This window comes from Myotis daubentonii, chromosome 6, assembly GCF_963259705.1.
Source record: "Myotis daubentonii chromosome 6, mMyoDau2.1, whole genome shotgun sequence".
Classification (NCBI taxonomy): Eukaryota; Metazoa; Chordata; class Mammalia; order Chiroptera; family Vespertilionidae; genus Myotis; species Myotis daubentonii.
This window is the reverse complement of record NC_081845.1, coordinates 78,795,641-78,810,486: the sequence shown is the minus strand read 5'-3', so window position 1 is coordinate 78,810,486 and position 14,846 is coordinate 78,795,641. Positions and strand designations below refer to the sequence as shown.

Here is a 14,846-nt window from a genome sequence, read left to right as displayed (position 1 = left end):
TTAAAGCTGGATAGAATGAGTGAGCAATCAAAACATAAACTCCTTACACTAAACGTAATTTAAATATAATTTTAAAAGGCTCACTAAACTTAGCCACCCTCTCTTCTGCCTACAACTAAATCAAAAAGGGGCAAAGTTATCCTTAAAGCCCCTTTGTGCCCGGTTGCTGGAATTCTCCAATGACAGGCTTGTAATGTTTTCCTCACCTTTTTTTTGCTAGCATAAGCCCCCTTCTACCTAACAGATGGGGTAAATTCTATTTTTTATTTTTACAGACAACATATTGAATCTTGGACAAAAATGTTGCAAATAGCCTGAAATACAGAGAATTAAAATGTTCTGCATGATGGGTGGCATTTTGCTTTATGTAATTGGTATCATTTTTCACTGGCTGTACTGAAAGTGCCTTTTTTATAGGAACATTCTTCTTTCTAAGTGCTCAGATCCATCCTCCCACACTCTACCTGTTCTGGTATTACTGTGTTGTTGCCTTTCCCTCAGTGCTTGGTGCATCGGTGCTGAAAAAGCCCAGACACAGGTGAAATGCCAACCGACCTCAGATGATAGCCCAGAATCTTTGAGTGAGGGGCAGGGAGCAAGACATGGAAGAGCCCAGAGGAGGAGGCACCCCCTCCCCATCCAGCCTTTAGGCTCCCTCTCAAAACTTCGGGCTTTCCTATTTATGGTCACACTGAAATCATATGTTTTTTTCAAAAGAAAGGTGTTAAAATCACAGAAAGCAATATTTGGCTCATACGAGAGGCCAAGAATATGTCTAAATGTCTTGTGCAGTTATGGAACCATAATGATGACAAATATAATGAAATCAGAATGGAAAAGGTGATCCCCTCAAGGTAATACACACAACATGTGTATGCCTCTCTCCACACAGTCCTTCTTCCCACATGGATTCCAACCAAATGTGAAGCCTGAGTTCCTATAAAATAACTGCCTAGAAGGTCCTCTCATGAGGTGTTAAAGGCAGATGGGAGAGGATCATTAAGAAGGGGAGGCATGTTTATAATACCAATAACTACACCTACACAGCAAATAGTGCCCTGGAGTGTTTCTGAGAGAGAAAAATAGAAAAATGTGTTGCCAGGAGAACCAGTAGATTTTCCAGGAGTATGTACTAATACCCAGCTCAATAGTCACAAGTTGTATGCTCAACCCAATCCCCAGTAAGGCTTTGAAATAAGGAAAAGCAGGATCTTTTCATTTTCTATACCTGCAAAGGAGAAAACAAATCAGTGAGTCATCCCAATGTAAGAGAGAAAGTCTTAGGGGGTCAAAGGAAGACCATTCCTTTGGTATCTTCCATTCATTAGTTTGGGAACATTTTGTGACTTAGAATTAGCACTGCCTGCCAAAGCTCTAAGCGAATTTTAAAGACTTTCTCTCTTACTTTGAAACATGTGTATGTATCATTTGCTGCCTTCCTTGTGTTATATCATCTTGGCTTGTCCTGTCAACCTTTTTTGTTTTTAAAATATATTTTATTGATTTTTTACAGAGAGGAAGGGAGGGGGTAGAGAGCCAGAAACATAGATTAGATAGAAACATCAATCAGCTGCCTCTTGCACACCCCCTACTGGGGATGTGCCCGCAACCAAGGAACATGCCCTTGACTGTAATCAAACCTGGGACCCTTCAGTCCACAGGCAGATGCTCTATCCACTGAGCCAAACCGGTTAGGGCTGTCTTAATCTTCAAACATTGCTATACTCAGCCCCAACCCAGCAGAGAGAAAGGTCGAATATTGTTATGTCTTCTTTACAATTGAGAAAGCAAAGGATCAAAGAGCTTAATTTCTGTGTCAAGAGCCACTGGGGTAGAAAGAGACTGGATCATGCAGAGCAAGCTTTTCACTCATGGTGGCCTCTCTGGAACACTCTTCCACAAAGTATCTACATGGCTCACTCTCTTATTTTACTCAGGTGTCTGCTCAAATAACACATCTTTCCCTGTCTCCTCATTAAAATAATACCTCTAATCACTCCTTCTCCCTTAATACTTTCATCCAGGTATTGTATCATAGAATTCCTTATGTATTATCATATATTGAGCTTACTCAAGTAAATAAATAGCAGGTGCTTTGTTTGTTCTGGTCAATGTTATATTCCTAATCACCTAAAAAGTGTCAGGCACATAATAAGTGCACAATAAAAATCAGTTATATAATTTCTTAAATGAATAATCTACCTGTTAACTCCATGTACACATTTATGGATATTACATACGACATATGCCTAAGCACTTTCCAGATACAATAAATAGACAAACAGGTGATAAGGCCTATACTTTTTAAAAGTGCTATATCCCCTAGATCTCCTGATTTGTGGGATTTAGCCCACATTCCTTTCTGTTTTCAAACTCTATTTAAATTTAAACCAGATGATGATTGTATCTAAATTAAGCCCAAGATTTAGATTCAGTTTCCCTATGAAATCTTCTACCAATTTTTTCCACCTTAACTTTCTCTATTCAGTGTGGTAGATGCCAAAAGAATACAAATATCAAGCATTAAGTTTCAAAAGACCCAAGCTTTCCTGTGCCCAAACTTCTCCTTAGAATAATAAAGGTATCCTGAAATGTATACATTTTTATTGATGATTCATGCTTTAGTACATGATTGATTAAATACAAAAAGTCCTAGAAAATTCATGCAACTATCTAACAGCTACCTGGGGAAGTAGAAGAGCAATGTATCTCCATTACTGCAAGTTGTCAGTGAATCCATGAATGTAAGTATGTGCCATAAGAATTATTTTTAAATATATTTTTTATTGAGAGAGAGAGAGAAAAAACATCGATGTGAAATAGAAACATGGATCAGCTGCCTCCTGCATGCCCCCTACTGGGGATTGAGCACACAACGTGGCCATGTGCCCTGACCAAGAACCAAACCAGCGACATTCAACCAACTAAGCCACACCGGCTTGGGCTGTGCCATAAGAATTTTATCTCTGCTACAATTTCAGAGTTGACACACTGATAGTATCATTGCTTACACAGGGCAATGCCCCATGAAAACAATGGGGATGGCTCAGTTTCCAACATCTTTATCCTCCAATCACTATCACTTTGATCCAAGCAAAGAAGAGTGACAGTACTGATAAAAGATATCTTGTCAATATATTTAAAAGTCTCTGAGCAGATATCAATATGATGTGAAAGCTATGCTCTGTGTCATCAGCCCAGCTTATAGGTCAACGTAGGTTTCACTTTCACCGAAAATGCTTTAAGCTCTTTCCATGCTAGCTCTCAAGGTGCTCAGCCTTTAGCTTTAGTTCCCTTCTTTGAGATAAATGAATCACTCACTACCATTCTGCAGGTGAAGAAAACCATTTCCTCATGGGCATAAGGAGGTGGGTGGGGAAATAGAGATTTAAGAATTATCCAGAACATGCCCTCACCTTTACCTCAGTATATGCAGCCCCAAATAAACCAGACAAGAAAACATAAGCAAACACTTCCCTGCCTCGGCTAGGAAGCTTATGCAATTTGTTTTCTTCTTACAGCATGTCAGCACTTCTCTGAACTTTAGGGAATGTGCAGCGTCTGCAAATCTCACATGTCACCTTAAATGTATTAGCAACACCACCAGAGATATCTTGAAAGAAGTCATTGATCAGCAAGTTGCAACAACCAGGCAAAGCAAAGACCTTTTTGTGAGCGCATGTGTTAAGCTGGGGTGATGGAGGAGGGAGATGGTGGCAATCTCTCTAGTCATAGGGTCTCCCGATGACAAAGACAAGGAAGAAGTGTTTTGACACCTCACCAGAATGTCTTCTTCAGCATGAAAGCCTTGGAAATAGGAAAAGACAGGTCCCTGTAACCAACGTTCTCTACACTCCTTACCCTACTCTGTTTCCTCCAAAGCACTAATCATCAATGAAACATGGTATACAGTTATTTATTTATAGTTAGTCAACCCCCAATAGAATGAGAGTTTCATGAGAGCTTCTTGGTTTTCTCTGGTATTCACAGTACACACAACAATGCCTGGTGTACAACAGCTACCCCAAAAGCACGTTTGAGTGAATGAATAGTCAACTCTTACTTGGGTTCATAATTACTATGCCATAATTTAAAATATAATTTTAATAACTAAAATAACTTGATATGAAGCTGAAATTTGTTTTTTAACCTTTTCTGTGCTCTTTTACATAGAAATGTATTAATTTTTATAAAAGCAAACATATTTATCTTTTCTTTTGTGGCATCCTCTATTATTTTATGCATATGATACCCTTTTTTCATTCATATATAAACATCATTTCTTGATTTGTAGATTTTATGTTTGCATGTTAATCCTCACCTAATTAAGAATGTATGTTGGTGGGAAGTTTTCCATTTTTGTTTTTAGCTTTTGCTTTTTTCCCCCAAATAGTTAACTGTTGACTGTTGTCACACCATTTATTATTAAATAACATTTGCTCTCCCAACTAATACTCTTGGTTATTTAAATAATTGTATCATAATGTTGGGTGATGTTTAAATTGCCAATTAAAGTCCAAAACCTGTTATATCTAAACTAATATAAAGACATCTCTCTCTCTCTCTCTCTCTCTCTCTCTCTCTCTCTCTCTCTCTCAGGTACATGTGATTTCAGCTTTGTTCTTGAGGTGTTCATATTATTGAGAAAAAGACAAATATCCAGATAATTAGTATAAAGTGTGATTAATTCAACAATTAAAGGCAAAACCAAGGCGCTATGGGAGTTCAGAAGTTTGGATGGCTGACCCTGGTGGAGACTGCCTTACAGGTGAAATCCAGTGTATTGATCACCTGGTCTTTTTTTAATCTGGACACTACAGATAAATTAGCACAGGCTGAGATTATTTTACTTGAGTAAAAAACAAAAAAAAAGTATGCTCATTGTAGAAAAGTCAAACATCTACAAATCCAAGATTACAAATAGAGCCCCTGACCTATAATCTAATAACTCCTTAGGGAACAAAAAGGAAATTCAATTACTTTGGCATAATTTGTTCCTACTGAGCTCATGCGGGCTCTAAGTGATCACTTTCTTTTTTTGGTGCTTATAAACCCTTCACGATTATGAGATAATATGAGAAAGTCCTTCCCTATTGCCCAGCAGTTTGACTACTCAAAGAAATGTCAACATTTGCAAGAGACTTGTGCCCAATTCAAATTTACTCTTTGTCCCCAATTCACTAGCTTAGCCGTCAATTCTATACACACCTTATGCTCTGTGGTTTCTCAAATAATACTGATATTAGTTCAGACTTTGGTACATGGAAGCTATTGTAGCGCTCCAGCTTCATGAGACTATTAAAGTCTACAAACAGTACAAATTTACAGAGCCTTTCTTTATCTTCTCTATTTGGGTCTTTAAATCTCTTTCAACAATGTCTCTTCTGAATTATAAGCCTGAATATTATTTCACCTGTTGGAGAAAATAATAATAATAATAATAATGGCAGCTAGACATTTTACTTATAGCTCACTAGTTCTCACAACTGAAAAACGTACATATTGCCTTCTCTACTTTCAATTTTACATGCTTTTAATTTTTAAAATTAGTAATAATGGCTAACAATTTTTTATTGCACTGAGCAGGTATTATCTCACTTAATAGTCACAAACTCTTCTTTTGCCTAGAACTAAGGAAGAAATGGGTCTCTGATTTCAAGAAACGGGCCTCTGAATATTTACTGAGGAACTACTACCTACTAGGCATTGGTCTAGGCACAAAACAAAACAAATCCCTGACTGCATGGAGCTTATATTTTAGAGAGGTAACAGTTCAATACCTAAAACAAACAATGTGCCCGGGGGGGGGAAACAGAGTGAAGTGGATGACAAGTGCAAGGTTGAAAGGAGCTATTCATACTGAATGATCAGGGACTACACCTCTGGCAAAGGTTTGGAGCAGGACTGGGATGTGAGCCAAAGGTTGTCTGGGAAGAGCCTGGGGAAGGAGCCCACTTGCTGTGCTGCAGGGTCAGCAAGGAGACAGACAGGAAACCTGACTGACCCAATGTTTTGATTAAAGTTTTATTGGAACATGGCTTCAACCATTCATTTACTTATTGTTTATAACTGCTTTCAGTTTGTGACAGAGACTGTATTGCCTACAAAACCTAAAATATTTACTGTCTGGATCTTTATAGAAAAAGTCTGCTGGCTCCTGATATGTGCCAATTCATACTATCAGTAAGAAATGATATTGTCTGATTATTTATAATTTGCCCAGCACACTACATCTATACTCCATCAACTCTGAAATATGTTCAAAATGAAACTTTCTATAATGAAAAATTGACCATTAGAATGCAGCTACCTAAGAGCTTGAGGACTGGCAAGCAAAAACAACTTAGGGAAGAATATACATTGAAATACTAGAAACTGGTTCAATTCTTCTCATTTTTCCAGTAAGCAATAAAGCAGGTCTTCGAAGGCTACATAAAGATGATTGGAAATGTGTATGTGTGTGTGCATGCCACGTACACAGAGCCAAATCAGGAGATTGACGGATACACGCTAGCCTTTTCCACAGAGCTGACATACTGCCATTTAACCAGCGAGCACAGAGCATGTGTTTCTGTTCCCAGTCACTAGTAAGAGACAAGGTTAACATTTTAAGTGATGGACTACAGCGTGTTATTTCCCCATGCAATGGACCCGTGACTGCACCGCCTTCGAAAACACTTAATTTTAGTGATTGAATACACGGGAGCGCACTCTCCCTGCTATGAACCTTTGACAGCTTCTGTTTCATACACCAGGGGAACCTTTTTCCCCCTCCTTCTCGAATATGTGGCTGCACAGAGAAAAGGAGGAAGCCCAGAGAATGAAAACCAGTTTATAAGCATCCGCATATTTTACAGTAGAAGTATGCACTGCCATCTGCTCTAATTACTTTTAATGTGGGGCCACCATCTTCATACAATAGAAATAATGATCTCCTCAAGGGCAAAAAAAAAATTATTTTACAAAAGCAAACAAAACTCGATTACATTTAGCTCCCAGGCTAAAGAAGCATCAAGGTACTTGGTAGTAAACAATCAATTAGAAAAGTGGGCTGGTTTCTGATGAACACAAACAAATTGGGTTCCCCTTAGTGGTTCCCTTACTCCTTTCCTGCCTCTTTGGAGGAATCATGCCCATGGCTCACACAAGCAAGGAGCTGCCTAGACACTTTACTGGGTCTGAAGTGACTCCACACCAATTTCTTACATTTGGATCCAAACCAGACAAAGCCAACTTTTCTCCCAGTCTTTGTATTGGCAGCAGACATGCTCCAGCTTTGAGAAATACTAAATATAGAGATGGATATTCTACCAAGAGTTTAGATCCCCTCATGTGTGACCTCCCCAGAGGCCACCACAAACCTGAACCTCTAAAACAAAAGCCTAATTAAAGCCTCTAGGAACAGAAGTGATTCAGAGTGTGTCCATTCCTTGGTTCTCCAGGAAAGCCCAGGAATAAGGGAAATATGTAGACTCTGGGAAGACATGGACAGATCATGGCAAGGCCAGCAGAACCTGACCTTTACAAAGGCTGTGTCTAGAGACCTTCTCAAATCCCCAAATGTAAGCATAATTCTGATATACTCCCCAGGATTCCTGGCCTTGGAGTACCTGCCATACACAATCCCCTTCCCTTAATTAGGATCAGAGCCAGGGAACACCATGGGGGAATCACTCCCATGATTCGGTTACATTACAGCAGAGGTCCTCAAACTTTTTAAACAGGGGGCCAGTTCACTGTCCCTCAGACATTCCACACATGCGCACTGCGGGCCCAGGACGAGTTGGCTGCTAAGCAGGACAGGCAGCGGCGGCAAAAACACCCAGTGGGCCGGATAAATGTTTTCGGCGGGCCGCGTGTGGCCCGCAGGCTGTAGTTTGAGGACCCCTGCGTTACAGTGTGGCAATGGTGAAGGAATTTTGTAGGTGTAGTTAAGTTCAGAAATCAATTGACTTTGGGTTAACCGAAAGGAAGATGGACTTCACCTATTCAGATGAGCCCTTAAAAGAAGAGATACTCCACTGGCCTTCAAAGGAGCCAACTTCAAGATTATGTGAACCACCATAAGGCTAGGATCCAAGAGCAGCCTCTAAGAGCTGAAAATGGTCCCAGCCAACGAGAAAATGAAGATCTCAGTTCTAGAGCTGAAAGGAACTGATGTCTGCCAACAACCTAAGTGAGCTTTAAGGAAGACCTTGAACTCCAGGTGAAAATGTATCTATTAAGGTGTCAGTCATATGAGACCCTGACCAAAGAACCCAGCTACTTTATGCCTTGACACTTGATCTACAGAAACTGTGAGATAATGAACAGGAGTTGTTTTAAGTCACTAAGATTGTCGTTACTTGTTATGCAGCAATAGAAAATAAAGATGACACCATAATGGCCTTCTTTGGGAAGTAATTTTCATAGTGAACATGTTTGCTTTTTCTTCCTTCATTGAAGTTACTGCTGAAAAGGGGAGTTACTGTTGGGCAGAAGGCCCCGGGGGCTTCTCTCACTACATAAGTGAATCTCCACCTACAGGACATGCAACATAGAATTTTTAAATTTATCATGCCAAGAAGTGTAAAGACCTGATATAGACCTTTAATTTGCTCAGGAAGTGCTAAGACTATTAAAGATAAACAGCGCTGAAACCGGTTTGGCTCAGTGGATAGAGCATCGGCCTACGGACTAAGGGGTCCCAGGTTCGATTCCGGTCAAGGGCATGTACCTGGGTTGCGGGCACATCCCCAGTGGGAAATGTGCGGGAGGCAGCTGATCGATGTTTCTCTCTCATCGATGTTTCTAACTCTCTATCTCTCTCCCTTCCTCTCTGTAAAAAATCAATAAAATATATTTTAAAAATAAAGATAAACAGCAAATGCGACAGGACTGCTATGGCTTCACGACCTCTCTCTATTTAGGCTGAAGACATACACAGCCTTCCTGATCCTGAGCACAGCCACCACATGTGTCCTCTGGAAGATAGAAACTTTTAAGTCCCAGATTCTGACTCCACTTCTGAGAATGGTTATTTAAATATAATTGGTTTTGCTTGCATTGCTTCCGGAGGAGAAAAAGAAGAGCTAACTTTTTTATTCCCTCACACAACAAAAGGGCAAAGCTTCAATGCTCTGCAAAGGAAACCAAGCTCAGAAACCAGAGAAACCCATCCTGTGCCAGGTACCTTCACTGGCCTTGACTAAATAACCCTTCCCTCACGTTTTAAGCTTCAGAGTAAAGACTGATGTTCTTTTTAGGAAGACAAAGGAAATGTTAATTTATATTTTTAGAACTCCCAATATCTAAGTAGCATCATGTCTTACCAGGAAGCATTCATACATGTATTGTCTGGTATTTGATGATACAAAATGTTATTTGTTGTAAGGCTAACATCACAAATCATCAGTCCTACATGAGGAATGAGGAAATCCAGAAAGATTAAATGATGTGTTTCAGAACTGAGAGGAAATCTCAAAAATCTATAATTTGGGGAACTTGCCTGTCCACTGCAGTGCAGATGCCTTTCTTGTAAATACAGGCCGTGTTGATTAAAATCATCACCATCATCTTCATGAGCACTCACTGGGTGCTCACCAGGGGCCAGGCATTGTGGTACCTAGCCCTGGACCATGAATGCGTAATTGAATTTCTAAGCTCTTAGAGCCCAGTTTCAAATGCATTGTCCCCTTTACTCCAAAAGCAGCTGCCACACATTGTCCTTTTTCTGCCAAAACCTGTTTATAGGTTCCAGATGCAATGAATCATCTACTGACTTGAGTGACATTAGAGGTAAACACCAAGGTTAAAATGTAGAGATAATTGAATAACACCAACTACCAGTAACAGCAGTCCAGGCAAGGGAGGAAATAGACCCAGAGATTTCAGATAGGGCAGTCTGATGGAAACCCTCCATTCTCAGGATCAAAACCACATGCCATTTTGACATGATGGAAAATATGTGTTTTATTTTTCCAAATTTTCACATGCCAGTTATTAGTATGGGTAGGAGTGACAAGCAGGTGGTTATGTAATTTAAATATCCCCATGATTTTTAAAAAATCCAAAAATAAACTGCCATTTATTTAGTATATCAAAGCAGTATGCTTTAAGCTGTTTTAAAAAATGTTATATCTAATTTATTGCTTGTGATAAATAAGAATTATGGAAAATATACATTTTCCTTTCTAGTAAACTCTTCTTCACAGAAACCCCATAAAGCAAAAATTTTCCAAAGCCCTTCCAAAAATTCATAAAGCTCAATATAATTTCCAGATATCAAAACATACTTTAATCATCTACTTTGCCGTCACCTGGAATTCATTGTATAAAATGCATATAATGTATAAACACATGTATATAACATATACACTTAGTTTATACAAACACTTGAAAAACTGTCCTTATTATATGTCTTTAAAGGCAGAAAACTCAGAACCCATGGTGAATACTAAACAATCCAAAGACATGGTTATCACCCAAGTTTAGAAATTTAAAAGCCAGAAAGACTTCTATGTAACAAGCCTTAAAGCAGCAATAATCAACTATGGAGGGACACAAGGATGGATTAATTCAATGATCAATATTGGAGATTTATCAGAGGACAAAACACCTCTCAGAACACAAGCAAAATGCCTTTTTACAGAATTCTCCAAATGTTAGGGGATTATTCCTTTTCTAGAAATGAGTTTCTCAACTTGCTGAAAATTAATTATTCATGTAGCTCTGTTTTGCCTTAAAAAAAAAAAAAAGAGAGAGAAACTTTCCCATTTTTCCCAATGGGAAGAAGTATAATTCCCAACAAGGCCCTCTATTAATTAGGGGTTAATGAAACTTAGATATATGTTCCAATATCTCATTTCAAAAGTGTGACTTTAAGTCACTGCTACAAGATTATTCAGCATGCATTCTAGTAGATATGAACCACATCAGTAGATCCCATGAAAAAGCTATCAAGCTTATGGAACAGCTTTATATCATCCCCATTTCTTACTACTTGGCATCTTTCTGACATCACCTTCTCCAGATGAAATGTCCCTTGCCTCAGAAATTTTCGGTTTTGTTTTAGAAAATTGAGAGAGATTGTCTATCAATCACATGAAACAGACACATTTTTTTTTCCGCTCCCTCCTCTTTCCCACTATACTCAACTAATTGGAAAGTGTAAAAAGGTATACAAATGGCTAACGGGAGTATGAAAAGATATTCAACATCATTAATTATTAGGAAACTCAAAATCAAAATCACACTAAGAGAGTACGTCACATGTATTAAGATGACTATTATTTAAACAAACAAACAAACAAAAAAAAACAAGTGTTGGTGAGAATGTGGAGAAATTGGATTGGAACCCTTTGTACATTTCTGGTAGGAATGTGCAGCCGCTTTGGAAATGGTACAGGAGCTCCTCACAAAATTAAACACAATTACCATCTGATCCAACTATTCCACTTCTGTGTATATATCCAAAAAATTTGAAATCAAGGACTTGAACAGATGTTTGTAAACCCATGTTCATAGCAGCATTAGCAGATCAAGCATCCATCACAGATGAATGGACAAAGTGTGGTACATGCAATGAAATATTGTTCAGCCTTAAAAGGGAAGGAAATTCTGATATCTGCTACAACATGGATGAACCCCAAAGACATTGTGCTAAGAGATATTAAGTCAGTAACAAAAAGACAAATATTGTATTATTCCACTTAGATGAGGTACTTATGTAGTCAAACTCATAGAAACAGAAAATAGAATGGTGGTTGCCAGGGGCTGGGGGCAGGAGAATGGAGAGTTATTACTTAACTAGAGGCCCGGTGCACGAATTCGTGCACAGGTGAGGTCTCACGGCCTAGCCTGTAATTGGGGTTGATCAGGGCCAGCCAGCCAGGTGGAGGGACTGCAGGAGGTTGGCCGGCATGGGAGGTTGGCTGTGGGAGTGCACTGAACACCAGGGAGCAGCTCCTGCATTGACCGTCTGCCCCTCGTGGTCAGTGCGCATCATAGCTACCAGCCGGTTGTCCAGTCATCTGGTCCTAACAGTCGCTTAGTCTTTTACATATATAGATGGGTATAAAGTTTCAGTTTGAGAAGGTGAAAATGTTCTAAAGATTAGACAGTGGCCATGGTTGCACAATGTGAATGTATTTAATGCCACTGAACTGTATAATTAAATATAGTTAAAATGGTATATTTTATATTAGGCATATTTTACCACAATTAAAAAACTAGAAAACAAAAGATGTTTCTTTGTTTTTACTTAAATGATTAACCTTCTTGGGCTCTTAATTCTCTGGACTAAACCAGCAGATTAAAAATTAAACTTACCCAACTGGCTCAATACTTCTCTTGGGCCTCATTTGGAATTGAAGGATTTTAGAGCATCCAGTCTCCTCATTTTTCAGCTAAGAATACTGGAGCCCAAAGAGGTTAAATGGGTTTTTCAAGTTCCTACTACCAGATAAAGAAAGGAAAACCAACAATGAAGGCAACTCTCTGCATATACAGCTCTCTATTCTCAAGTTTCTGTCCACCTCTCCACTCTACTCGCCTCTTCCTCATGTGATACCAGATACAAATCATCCATCCTTCCCCACACATGCTCTGCTGTTTCACGTCTCCATGCTTTCATTCATGGAAGTTATCAAGTACCTTCGTTTATTCTAGATCTTTCAACCCCATTCTACCAGACAAAAACATGCTCAGTCTTCAAAAGCCACGTCATATCTCTTTCTCTGGAAGCTTTAACTAGTGTCCCCTCAACCTAAGGCAGAGCTAGCTGTCCCCTCTCCTTCCTTTTCTGCCTCCACTGGGGTTTGCATATATTGCTAAAATACTTATCCCACACAACTTCGCAATGTTTGGTAACTTGTGATATATTCAATCTCCATTCCCACCTCACCTAAGCCAAATGAGAGGACATTAAAGAGAATGAATGGGAGAGCTTAATGGAAAAGGCACCAGCACTTGATTCGCACCTTGGAGGTCTAAAGGCAAGAGACTGTGTCTGGAGTTGTCCCTGCCCAGCACCAGAGGGAAAGAGGACACAGTTTGGAAGCAGGCTGGTGTCACTGCTGGAAAAGCCAAGGTGACTATGAGTCCCCTCAAAGGGAACAAATGTGGGGTGATATAAAGAAATTTTTCCCAAGAAGCAGGCTGGGCTATCAGGGAGAGCAAAGCCCCCCACACCAAATAAGCGATGAACCAGCCAGGTCAGAGAGAGTTGCAGGCCAAGGACCTCAGCGAGGGGATTTCTGATGACCCCACAGACCAGCCCAGGAGGGCACTTGTCGCCTTGTTCCTTTACCTGCCACATATGATGTGTGCTTTTACCCTAACCCTCCCTCCCCCTGGGCCAACTCCTAGAGGAAGTGGGACAGGGGATGGAGAGAAGACAGAAATAACCATTGTCACGACAGGTTTCTGAGCTATCTGGGGGTTAGGGGGTCTTTAAAAATTGAGTAAAAGTTGGAGATTTTGAAATTGCATTGGACTGAAGTGGAGTTAAGTGATTGTTAGAACCCAGCAAGACGAACACATTCAAAAGCAGGCCATGAGGACTTAAAAGGGAGTTCTTATTTAGTGGGAGGTTACAGGGATCTTGGCCAGGGGCATTTCAGTCCTGAGGGGCTGTCAAAGCCAAGAAGCTGAGGGGAAGGATGGACCAGAGGTGAGGAACTGGAAACAGCCACTGGTGTTCCTCTTTCAACAAGTATAGCTGTGAAGGGAAGGAGAAAACTCAAACCACTTTGTAAAAGGAGCCATAGGATCGAAGGAAGATTAGGAGAAGTTTGGAGTGCTTTGTTTAAGATTAAACAGTTTATATCCTGAAGGAAATGAGCTAACTGAATAAGAGAGATAGAAAATGAAGAAAAGGCAGATGGTCACTGGAGACATCAAGTGCTTCTGAGGTAGGAGGTGAGGGATCTAGAACATATATGAGCAGGGATCAGCATCCTCTTTCATCCCACAAACACTGGCAGTCCTCAAGCATCCTTATCCTTTCTCATCTGCACATTTTCCCTGGGTAGTCACCACCTCCCTTGGTTTCTATTACCATCTACCATGTAATAACTCTTAAATATATATCTCAAACCCTGAACTTTCTCCTAAACTCTAAATAGCTGATATCTCCATTTGTGTGTTACATGGAGCATTCTGTATATATGAAACTGCATTCATTATCTCCCTTCTCACAAACTTAGCTATACTAGTATACCTGAAATATTGCTTAATGACACCACTAGCTACTGAGCTTACAGAGTTACCCAACTCCAAAAATAAAATCACCTACATCACTCCTGTCCTTCACCCCTGACAGCCAATTTCCTCAGTGCGCGCTCTCTCTCTCTCTCTCTCTCTCTCTCTCTCTCTCTCTCTCTCTTAGACACTCACACACTCACACACACACACACACACACACACACACACACACACACACACACACACACTTAGAATACACCAGTTTAGAACTTAGAAGAAAGCTGATTCTCTATGCCTAGAGAGTAAAGTCCAAATTTAAATGACTATATCTAAATTTGGACTTTACCCCCACCCCATATTCAGTCTCCCCAACCTCATCTCCCACTCCTCCCCATGCCTCCACTAGGACAGGCACCATTCTCTAGCTATACCAAAAGCTACACTGTCTCCTACACATGTCATGACCATACTTATGCATATCCCCTTCTCTCCTGGGCAATGCAGTCATCTTTCAAGGTCTAACTCCACTTTAAATCTCCCTGTGATGACTTTCTCAGGCCCTTGAGAAGTTACCTTTCCTCAGTGCCTGCCCTGCACTCTGCCCTTACTGCTTTTGTGATCCATATTTATATTGATGCTTCCTCTGCTAGGTTGTGACTTCT

General features: G+C 40.0%; 1 protein-coding gene across 1 annotated transcript in view; it reads right to left on the bottom strand.

Moving 5' to 3' along the window:
* The window catches only part of PKHD1 (PKHD1 ciliary IPT domain containing fibrocystin/polyductin), a 409,206-nt gene that overhangs the window by 280,307 nt on the left and 114,053 nt on the right, over window positions 1–14,846 (bottom strand). The window lies entirely within an intron of this gene.